This window comes from Lithobates pipiens, unplaced genomic scaffold (assembly GCF_037356315.1).
Source record: "Lithobates pipiens isolate NorthernLeopardFrog02 unplaced genomic scaffold, aLitPip1_a1.2 Scaffold_23, whole genome shotgun sequence".
In the NCBI taxonomy this organism is placed as follows: domain Eukaryota; kingdom Metazoa; phylum Chordata; class Amphibia; order Anura; family Ranidae; genus Lithobates; species Lithobates pipiens.
In genome coordinates, this window is record NW_027507785.1 from 269500037 (window position 1) to 269510859 (window position 10823).

The window sequence follows — 10823 nt, forward strand, 5'->3', positions numbered from 1 at the left end:
ACACCGCCAGCATGTGTTTGGATGAGCAGAATTGAATTTGTGGAGGGTGGCGGGGGTGCGGTACCACCGTGTGGTAATTTTGTAACAAGTTTCTTGGATGGAAACGTTTATGGAGCTTTTATGTGCATTTCTGTATATGTCTTCCCAATTGTTGCTGGTTATTTCTCTTGCGAGGTCTCTTTCCCACACTTTGCACATTGTTCCCTCGTCAGCTTGGGTGTTGTCCCACAACATGTTATAAATTTTAGAAATGGTGTGTCGCTGCGGGGATTGACTTAGGCATAGGTCTTCAAAATCAGATAGTGTGTTAGAGAAGTCTGATTCATTTAGTATCTTGTTAACGAAGTGTCTGAGCTGCATATATTCCAATGGGTTTAGGTTTGGTGAGGCCCAATGTGTATTTATAAGTTCGAGGGTTTGTAACTTACCGTTCTGTAATATGTGGTGTATGCGTATGCCTATTTCTGATTGCTTCCGTGTTAGTGAGTGATGTTCCATCCCGGGCGGAAATTGTGGGTTGAGTAGGATCGGCGAGAGGGGTCCTGGTACTTTAGAAAGTTAGAATTTTCGATTGGCTTGTGCGAAACATTCTAATGTGGGACCTATTGTTGGGTGTCTCATGAGGGTGTTTGGTATGGTCTTTTGTTTGAGCCAGGGTGTTCTATTAATGGGGCATGCGGAGAATGAGTTTTCAAGGGAGACCCAGTCTTTCGTCTGTAAATGTGTGTGCCAGTCTATTATTCTTTGGAGGTGACATGTCCAGTAATAGTATGTTATATCTGGTAAGCCTGTTCCCCCTTTGGCTTTGGGTTTTATTAATTGATTGTAATTGATTCTAGGGTGTTTTTGGTTCCAAATGTAGTTTCTACTTATTTTTGTGGCCGATTGGAGGAACGTTTTCGGAAGCTTAATGGGAATGGTTTGGAAGAGGTATAGCATACGTGGTAGAACATTCATCTTCATTATTGCTATTCTTCCAAACCAGGAAAAGTGTGTTTTGTTCAATTTTTTCAAATCCTCCGTAATGTTTTTGAGGAGTGGAAGATAGTTTTTGGTGAACAAGTCTGATAATTTAGCGGGAAGTTGTATTCCTAGATATGTGATTGCCTCCGTTGCCCATGTAAACGGGAAGTTTTGTTTACATTGTGAGACCTGTCTTTCTGTTAGGGTTATATTTAGGGCAAGCGATTTTGTAAAGTTTATTTTGAAATGGGCTATGTATTGGAACAGATTGAGATCTTTGAGGAGGTTAGGGAGGGTTATTAGGGGATTGGATAAAAATAAGAGGATATCGTCAGCGAACGCTGCTATTTTATATCTTTTCCCTTTTATGGTAATTCCCTGGATATCCGTATTATCACGTAGTTTGCATAGGAAGGGTTCCAGTGTAAGGATAAATGAGATGGGGGACAGGGGGCAACCCTGATGTGTACCGTTTTTTATTTGGAAGGTCTTTGACATTAGCCCATTGACTCGTACTTTTGCCTTGGGGTTCGTGTACAGGGACATTATAAAGCTTATTAGACGTTCACCGAATCCAATTTTTTGTAACACTGCTTCTAGGTAGTCCCAGGCTAGCCTATCGAAGGCTTTTTCAGCGTCAAGTGATAGCAGGAAGCCAGGGTTGTTCGTGGTTGATAGCCAGTGATGTATGCTAATTGCTTTGAGCGTATTGTCTCTGGCTTCCCTGCCTGGTACAAACCCTACTTGGTCTTTAGAAATTATTTTTGTGAGAAGGGGGGATATGCGATTGGCTATAATTTTTGCAAAGATTTTGAGGTCTGTGTTTAGTAATGAAATTGAGCGATAATTTGAGACTAATTCGCTGTCCTTTCCGGGTTTGAGGATAACACATATATGTGCTTCGAGCAGTGTGTTAGAAGTTACATTGGGAGACGCTAGTAGGTTGAAAGCTCTTAGGAATGGTGCAGTGAGTAAATTCGCAAATGTTTTGTAATATGTCATACAGAAGCCGTCTGGCCCTGGGCTTTTGCCCAGCTTCATTTGTTTGATGGCTATCTGAATTTCTGTTGTTGTTAGTGGGCCATCTAGTGTTGAGGCTTGTTCCTGCGATATTGACTTAGGGCCGTATTGTGTTAAGAAATCTGATATGACTTCTTTGCGTGTTTTGTCGTGTTGCTGAGGTGTTCGTTCTGGATGGAGATTGTATAGTTCCGTGTAAAATTTGGCAAATTGGTTTTCAATATCTTCGCTATTATGTAATGTTGAGGACGGGGGTACTCTTATTCTCCTTATTGTGAAGCTAGCTCTTTTGGTCCAGAGGGCTCTGGCTAGTAGTTTCCCGCTCTTATTGCTATGCTCATAAAAGAGCTTTTGAGAGAGGATGTAATTTCGCCTCACCTTCTTCCCTAATTCTTCCCTTAATTGGCTTCTTGCTTGTTCTAGCTCGTGTAGTGTGGAGCGTGCATGTGTGCGTTTATGTGTCTGTTCTAATTTTTGGATTTTGCGTAACAGAGAATTAGTGATCTCCTCTTGGGCTCGCTTACGGGCTGCTGCTAATTTAATAAGCATCACCCTGATTACGCATTTGTGTGTTTCCCATTGGGTGAGGTGTGATGTGTCTGGTGTATTGTTGGTTTCAAAAAATTCTTTAATGTTTTCTTCAATTTGGGTTATGTTTAAGGGGTCTGTGAGTAAGGATGCGTCTAGTTTCCAAGTTTTTGTGTATCGGATGTATTTTGAGAATGTTAACGTGGCAGTGACGGGGTTGTGGTCAGATAAAAAAGTTGGTTCAATGGTTGCTTCAGATAGCAGTGGGAGGTCTCTTTGCGTGAGGAAGAGATAGTCGATTCTGGATCATCGGTCATGAGGTGGGGAATAATATGTATAATCTCTCTCTTTGGGATGTAAAGTGCGCCAGGAGTCGTGTAATAATAAGTCGTGCAGTTGGGTCTTTATTTGTTTGAGAGCTTTAAAGGGGATGGATGATGTTCCAGTGGAGGTGTCTTCCAGGGGATTTAAAGCTACATTGAGGTCTCCTCCAAGTACGAGCATTCCCGACTGGAAGGAGCTAAGGGCTGTCGCTATGTCGCGGAAGAAACTTACTTGTCTGGTGTTAGGACTATATATGTTGGCGATAGTAATGGGTTTACCCCATAATGTACCTTTGATAAACGCATATCGGCCAAATTCATCTAGTTGGGTTTCTACTATATCTAATAGAATATGTTTGGATATTAAGATAGATACCCCTTTTGTCTTGGCTAAAGGGTTGGTAGCATGAAAATTTGTTGGGAAATCTTTATTTTGCCATTTAGGTGTGTGACCCGTTTTAAAATGCGTTTCTTGGAGTAGTATAATATCAGCTTTGAGTTTTCACATATGTAGCAGGAGTTGTGCCCTTTTTTGAGGGATGTTAAGGCCTTTTGCGTTAAGGGAAACTATTTTAAGTTTAGCTTTCGTAGTAGATGGTCTCGTGTCGGTCATTTTAACGATTCTTGTATATCTCTAGTAGAGTATAAAGGACGGTGTGACAACTTGCTTTTTATAATGAGGTTTTGGGGGATAGAGTGGGATAGTAATGGTGCGAAGGGAGTGTGGGGTGGGTAGGGGACAATGGGGGGGAGGGGATAGTAAAGGAGTGCGTGTGTGTGTGAATAGGACGTTTTCCGATGGCTAGGGTAGACCCGCTATCCTGCCTCACAATGGTAGGGTGTTCGGAGACGGTCAACACAAGTCAACGACCTATGTTGTTGTAGGGCGAGGTTGGGCTGGTGAAGATTGCTATGAGTGTTATGTACTAAGTATGGGTGTTTTCCGTATCGCTACTCAAGGGGCCTCTGGTATTAGAAAAGTGAGTGGGAGATCGAAAAGCTTTATCAAATGAAGGGGTAGAGCATTCGTGTGTAAGGTGGTGTGTGCATTTGGAGGTATTGCGGGTCTTTATGTTTGAAAACATTGGGATACTTATGGTGTGTAATATTTGCTGTGATATCCACAAGGTAAGCTACTATGAGCGTCTTTGCATACGTAGGTAAGTTGTACATTACTACTTTAGCAAAGAAAAAGAAAAAAGGGAGAAAATATCAATGTTGAGTAGAGTTCCTAACGGTAAAAGATCTGAAACATCTTAAACATAGAAATATATATAACTTATAAACGGTATTTGAACGTGGTTGAAACTTGTTATAAACTTCCACCTGGTAGGGTAGGAAACTGGTTTGTGAGATATGTCCTGTCTCTCCTCCCTGTGCTGAAAAAAAAAAAAAGCGGCATGTTAATGTTAACTGCCAATACGTGAGAGGGTCAATCTGTCTGTAAATTAGCTTCTAGTTGCCGAATCAAATGTTCTTGGGCCCGCTTTTGCCTAGCGCCTATTTGTATAAGAATGCCCCTAATCGAGGCCTTGTGAGCCGCCCAATTTATCGTGGGTGATGTATCTGAGGATTTATTAACAGTAAAGTACTTTTGTAGTTCTTTTTCTATTTCAGCGTGCAAAACGGGGTCATTTAACAGACTGGTATTTAGTCGCCACGGGGCTGGGGAAGCTTTAGACCATAACCCTGTCAAAGATATTTTAATTGGAGAATGGTCCGACCAGGGGGTGGACAGTATTTTCACCGACGTTAGATACGGGAGCAGAAGTGTGCGGACCAATAGATGATCTATCCTGGAATAAGTGCGGTGTACCTGTGAAAAATGTGTATAATCCCTAGTAGTGGGATTACTCTCCCGCCATGCATCAATTAAATCATATAGATGTAACAGTCTAACTACCCTATTGCTCCCAGTCGGCGGTCTTTTGAGAGTGGGTCTGTCAGGCGGAATGTTGCTATCCCCTCCCATGATCACCTGTCCCTGGACCTTGGGCATCAGTATCCTCAACATCTTACTAAAAAAGTCCACCTGTCCTGAATTTGGGGCATAATAAGACACAAAGAAAACGAGTTGGTCATGGATACGTCCCACTGCCATGATATATCTGCCTCCCTTATCCTTAATTATGGTGATGGGCGTAAATGGGGTTCGTCTAGAAAAAGCAATAGCTACCCCCTCCTTTTTATCAGGTCCGTTAGCTAAGTAAAACTGTGGGTATTTAACATTAAGATAACCTGGGGCTGACATCTTAGAAAAATGCGTTTCCTGTAATAGCAATATATCTACTTTCTGTTTGTGATAGAATTGGAAGGCTTTAGTCCTTTTAGCTGGGGAATTAAAGCCATGTACATTATGGGTGATCACCAAAAAGTCGGATGAGTATGACCTAGCCATCGTGGTAGGGCAGAGCACTCTTACCTTGCAATACTGTGAGGGCGGATAGAGCCTCCAATAGACAGGACTCCCAGTCCATAGACTTCCAGGACCAGCGTGTATAAGTGAGGGTCAGGACCACAGCTCGGGAAAGACAGGGGGTAGAAAGAGAAAAGAAGAAGAAAAGAAACAGAGGATTAGTCAACATAAAAGACAAGGGCCATTGGCCAGCAAACTTATACCAGTTAACTTATGCAAATCGCATAACAATGTGGGAAATAATCCCTGCCGGATTTGATAACCTATTCGGACTTGGCAAGGGTACCCCACTCCTAAGAGGGAAGGTAGTCTTGCAAGAGAGCAGCATGGATTTCCGATCCAGCCCAAATGGCCCTTGCTCCAAAGCAGGCCAGCAGGGCGGGCTCGGGTCCCGCATACTATCGGTCTGAGTAGTACACTAGCCGTGCGAGCCTGTCCTACCTGAGGGCAACGACTCCAGGGCAAGCCGGCACCAAATGGCACCCCCTGCCCCAGCGCCCGCCCCCCCAGGGGGGGCCCTGACGGGCCCCATGACGGGACCGACTCTGCACCCTCAGGATAACCAAAAATAAGGTTCAGGCAGTAAACAGAGAGAATGCTATAAAAACATGTACAAAAATAGAAAGAAAAACACAGTAACTTCAAGTCAGTTACGAGAGAACTGTTTCGGGGAAAAAATTATTACGCAAAATAGGAAACTGCACTATGGTTGTGCTAACAGGGCGACTACGCAATTGCGCAGGCAAAGCCGGACTCAGGTGTGTCCCTCAGGTCAAAAATGGTAGTATCACTTCTTCTTCATGTAGTATGTCCAGGATTGCATGGAGGGCACTAGAGTACGCTTTCAGGTCTTCCGGGGGGGTTCCCCTGGCTGGGTTCCGCTTGCGCTCCGTCCAAAGCGGGGAGAGAGAGCGGTGGGCTTGAGTCGAAGGGGAGGAGGCCGGTGAGTCCCTCGTGATAATACCCAGGCTAAGTAGAAGATCTTCGCCCTCCGGCAACGTGGAAAATTAATAGGATTTGCCATTATAAGTAAAAGATAGCCTGAAGGGAAAGGCCCATCTATATCTGATTTGCTTGTTGATGAGGTGTTGTAACAGGGGTTTCAGATTTCTACGCTTTTGCACCGTAGATGGAGCAAGGTCGGTAAATAGCTGAATAGATGACCCACAAAGAGACAAGTCCTGCCGATTGTGAGCAACAAGCATCAACTTCTCCTTTGCCTGATAATAGTGCGGTTTGACAATTACATCACGAGGCAGGCCATCAGATCTAGGGGCAGTGAGGGCCCTATGGATGCGGTCAATTTCCATGTGATGTGGAGCAATGTCTGGGATCTGTTCCTTCATCAGCTCCTTCATTGCCCCTTCTAGATCTGTATGCGTTTCGGGCAGGCCGCGAATGCGCACATTGTACCTGCGAGAGCGATTTTCCAAGTCCTCAATTTTTGTAAGGGCATCCTCTAGTCTGTCCTGGAGGTCTGTGAGCATATGGGTGTTCTGGTTAACCCTTTTGATAGTGCCTTCAACCTTAGCTTCAACAATGTCAAATCTCTCACCAATACTATGAATGTTCCGCTTAAGATCTGTGGTAATCAAAGTACAGGCCTTAGAAAGCTCCTGTTGTAGCATTGTGGAGAACCGGCTAGTAACACGGTATCCCCGGAGTAATATGCTTGCTGTGGTGCTACGGTAGCAGAGCTAAGCTGACTGGACATGGCCTCCCCCATTTCAGGCATATTTTTATCCATAGAGGATCCGGGGGAGCCCACCAGTTCCTGTGCATCCTCATCTATGGCAGGGGAAGAGGGACGTGACCGGGACTCACCCTGCTGGTCCTCCTCCATGTCCCCGGAAGATTGTGAAGAGAATGGATCTCTGGGGAGTTCCAGGGGGATTCTGCTGTCTCCCTCCCGCAGGAAAGCTGCTGCTCCGGAGGCAGAGCCTCGTGTGTCTCGGCGTCCTGTCGCCATTTTGGATTGCGGCCTGCGTTCAGGGGAGGACCCGGCCCTCCGGAGAATTTTAAGGCTTTGCGCTGACCCCTCTTCGGCTGACCCTGAGCCCGCCGGTTCATTACCGTCTCCGGTACTTCCCCCTGCCGTTTCCGTCGCCGTTGTCCCGCTGGCTGTGCTCAATATAGCTGTATTTGGGCCGGATCGTGCGGAGCTCTCTCAGAGCACATCTGCGTCCGAGATCCCGCGCATGCGCTCTCATGTTCCAGTATAATGGTAGATGAACCTGTTTATTGCAACATAATTCACTACTACAAGATGAAAATATGTACAGCCGCCTTCTGGGTAACCCCATGTTCAAATGCAGGAAAGCCCTGGAACAGACTGTCCATCTAGGCATGAGAATAAATACCCTGAATAAAAAAGAGGCCAAATACCTAATATCAGATTCATGCCGCACACCTATACTATATTCGCTCCTGAAGATACACAAAGACAAGAATGATCCACCACCTAGGCCAATAGTCAACGGGATAGACTCCCTTACAGCAAGAATGGGCAAGAATATATCGACTGCTACCTACAATCAGCAGTACAAAAGATGCAGGCCTACCTGAGGGAAACAAAGCAAATATTACAAGTTTTGGAAAATATTCTAAAGGAGGAAGGACCGTGGTGGCTAGCCACAGCAGATGTATCATCTCTTTATATGGTTATACTACATCACCAAGCCTGTGAAGCCATTAAGTGGGGACTTAGGAAACATTTTATACTGTCGTGTGTCCAAAGAAAATATCTTGTGATACCTTCCTAAAAAAAACACTATTTTTGGTACAACCACAACTATTGCAAAAAAACGGGTGTTGCTATGGAGGCCAACTTTGCTCCAAGTGTGGCAGGACTCTTTATGGTGCAATGGGAAGAAGAGATAATATTTTCCAATCTGCTAGAGGGCCTGTTCATCTATAGAAGATACATTGATGATATTTTTATCCCGTGGACAGGTGACCAAGAACAGGTATCTAATTTCCTTCAAGATATAAACACAAATGATAGTAATCTCAAGCTTACCTGGGAAATTAGCGACAAAAAGATTACATTTCTAGATTTAGAGATTCTCCAAGAAGACAAAGGACTTTTTTCTAGAACCCACTTCAAGAATGTGGACAGAAATACTGCTGCGTATCCAAAGAAAATATCTTGTGATACCTGCCTAAAAAAACACTATTTTTGGTACAACCGCAACTATTACTTGCAAAAAAACGGGTGTTGCTATGGGGGCCAATGGGAAGAAGAGATAAAATTTTCCAATCTGCTAGAGGGCCTGTTCATCTAAAGATACATTGATGATATTTTCATCCCGTGGACAGGTGACCAAGAACAGGTATCTAATTTCCTTCAAGATATAAACACAAATGATAGGAATCTCAAGCTTACCTGGGAAATTAGCGAAAAAAAGATTACATTTCTAGATTTAGAGATTCTCCAAGAAGACAAAGGACTTTTTTCTAGAACCCACTTCAAGAATGTGGACAGAAATAGCTATTTACCCCTCAAGAGCTGTCACCACAAGAACTGGTTGTACAATATACCAAAAGGACAACTCTTGCACCTAAGATGAAACTGTACCCATAAAAATACATTTAGAATTCAAGCAGAAAATATGGGACAAAGAATTATAGAGAAAAGCTATGACAATAAATGTATTAGTAAGAAAATAGCAGAAGTGGCAGATATAGACCGTAACATCTTAATGAGAGACAAACTGAAACACAAAACCCCAAAATACATGATACCTATCATTTTTTATTACAGCACTCAACATAAGCAAATTGAAAAAATCATTGAACGTCACTGGAGCATCCTATTGGCTGATTCACCTATTCGAGATATCCTGGACAGTCATTGTGTGTTGTACCCTCTTCTGGTATCACACTCTGTTTTTATTGACTGTTTTTAACAATATCTCATTTTTAGTATATATATATATATATATATATATATATATATATATATATATATATATATATTTTTTTTTTTTATAATAATTTATTTTTAATAAATCTCATTTTATCCTCCTTATACGTTTTAGGCTGACGCTAGTCACATTCGGCATATATTGCTTTTATATCCATTATGTGGAACCTATGTTGGTGTACTATCATTTGTTTGCATACTTTGGCCAAATATCTACAAGAAAATGGCCGCCAGCATCCTTCCAGCCTTTGAGCCATTATAAAATGGCCACCGAACGGATGTTGAAATTGTGATAGATGAATATCAACTTAAAAATGGCTGCCGGTCGACTTCCGGCGACCAGAGCTATTGTAAAATGCCGCCGTTCCATTTCCGGTGACCATATTCACAACAAAATGGCCGCTGTATATTAATGAACACAAGCATAAAAGACACTTCCTATTGCCCCTAGTTAACCCCTGATGAAGTCACGTGACAGCGACGAACATGTGCAGGAACACAAGGCACCGGAAGTGATGTGGGTGAGTTTGCAGCTCGTTTTTTATGTGCCTTTTTGATACTTCTTATTGTGAGTACCTTGTTTACAAATACATTTTTTGAAAATACTACACTATCGTGCATCCCTCTTTACATCTCCCCATGCCCCATCACAAGGCTCATTTGATGTGGACACACCAGGGACAAAAAAGGGAACTCTGATTTCAGATTAGAGACACCCACCAGTGGAGCCGGACATGCCAGACTGGAAGTTTGCCAGGAGACACACTGAGATATACTTAACTTAGTCTAGTTAGTTTTGTCACTTCTGGTCTGGGATTCTAAAGCTAGTTTTAACTTGAGGCTAATCGGTAGTGATGGATGAACTTCCGATGGCAAGGTTCGCGGCAGACCCCATTGACTTTAATGGCAGGCGAACCTTCAAAAACCTCCAGGTCATATTTTCAGCCACATACATAACCAATACTTACTAGCTGTGCACACATAGTCCCACAACACGGACACTGACATAACAAAAGTATTAAGTGAATCTGGGATCGACAACGACAAGCATTCTTTTTTTATCTGTGAAATTTTGACAATTCAGGAGCACATGAAAGCCATGGAGGAGAGGCAAGGTCAGGGCAGGCTATGAAGGGGGTGCAGGAGATGATCAGTGCCACAGTTAGGGCAGCGCAGTCCTGTGCCAGTGTCCTAGTGTGCCAACCTGTGCTTGAGCCCCTCCCTTTGCCTGGCCCTTACCCCACCTATGCAGTGCTCCACTGCGGTGGTCCGGAGGTGCCAGTCCAGTGCTGATCCTCAGCCATGGTGCTGGCACTGCCTGCCAATTGGCTTCTCCACTGCTATCTCCCTCACTGTCTGAAACCAGCACCGCGATAGTGCTCAGTCTCTATCACGATGCTAGTGTCAGTGCTCAGTCTCTGACACCAGCACCATGATAGAGAGCGCTGACACCAGCACCGTGATAGAGAGCACTGACACCAGCACCGAGATAGAGAGCACTGACACCAGCACCATGATAGAGAGCACTGAGACCACACCAGCACCGACATAGAGAGTACCGACACCACACCAGCACCGAGATAGAGAGAGAGCACTGACACCAGCACCGAGATAGAGAGAGAGCACTGACACCAGCACCGTGATAGAG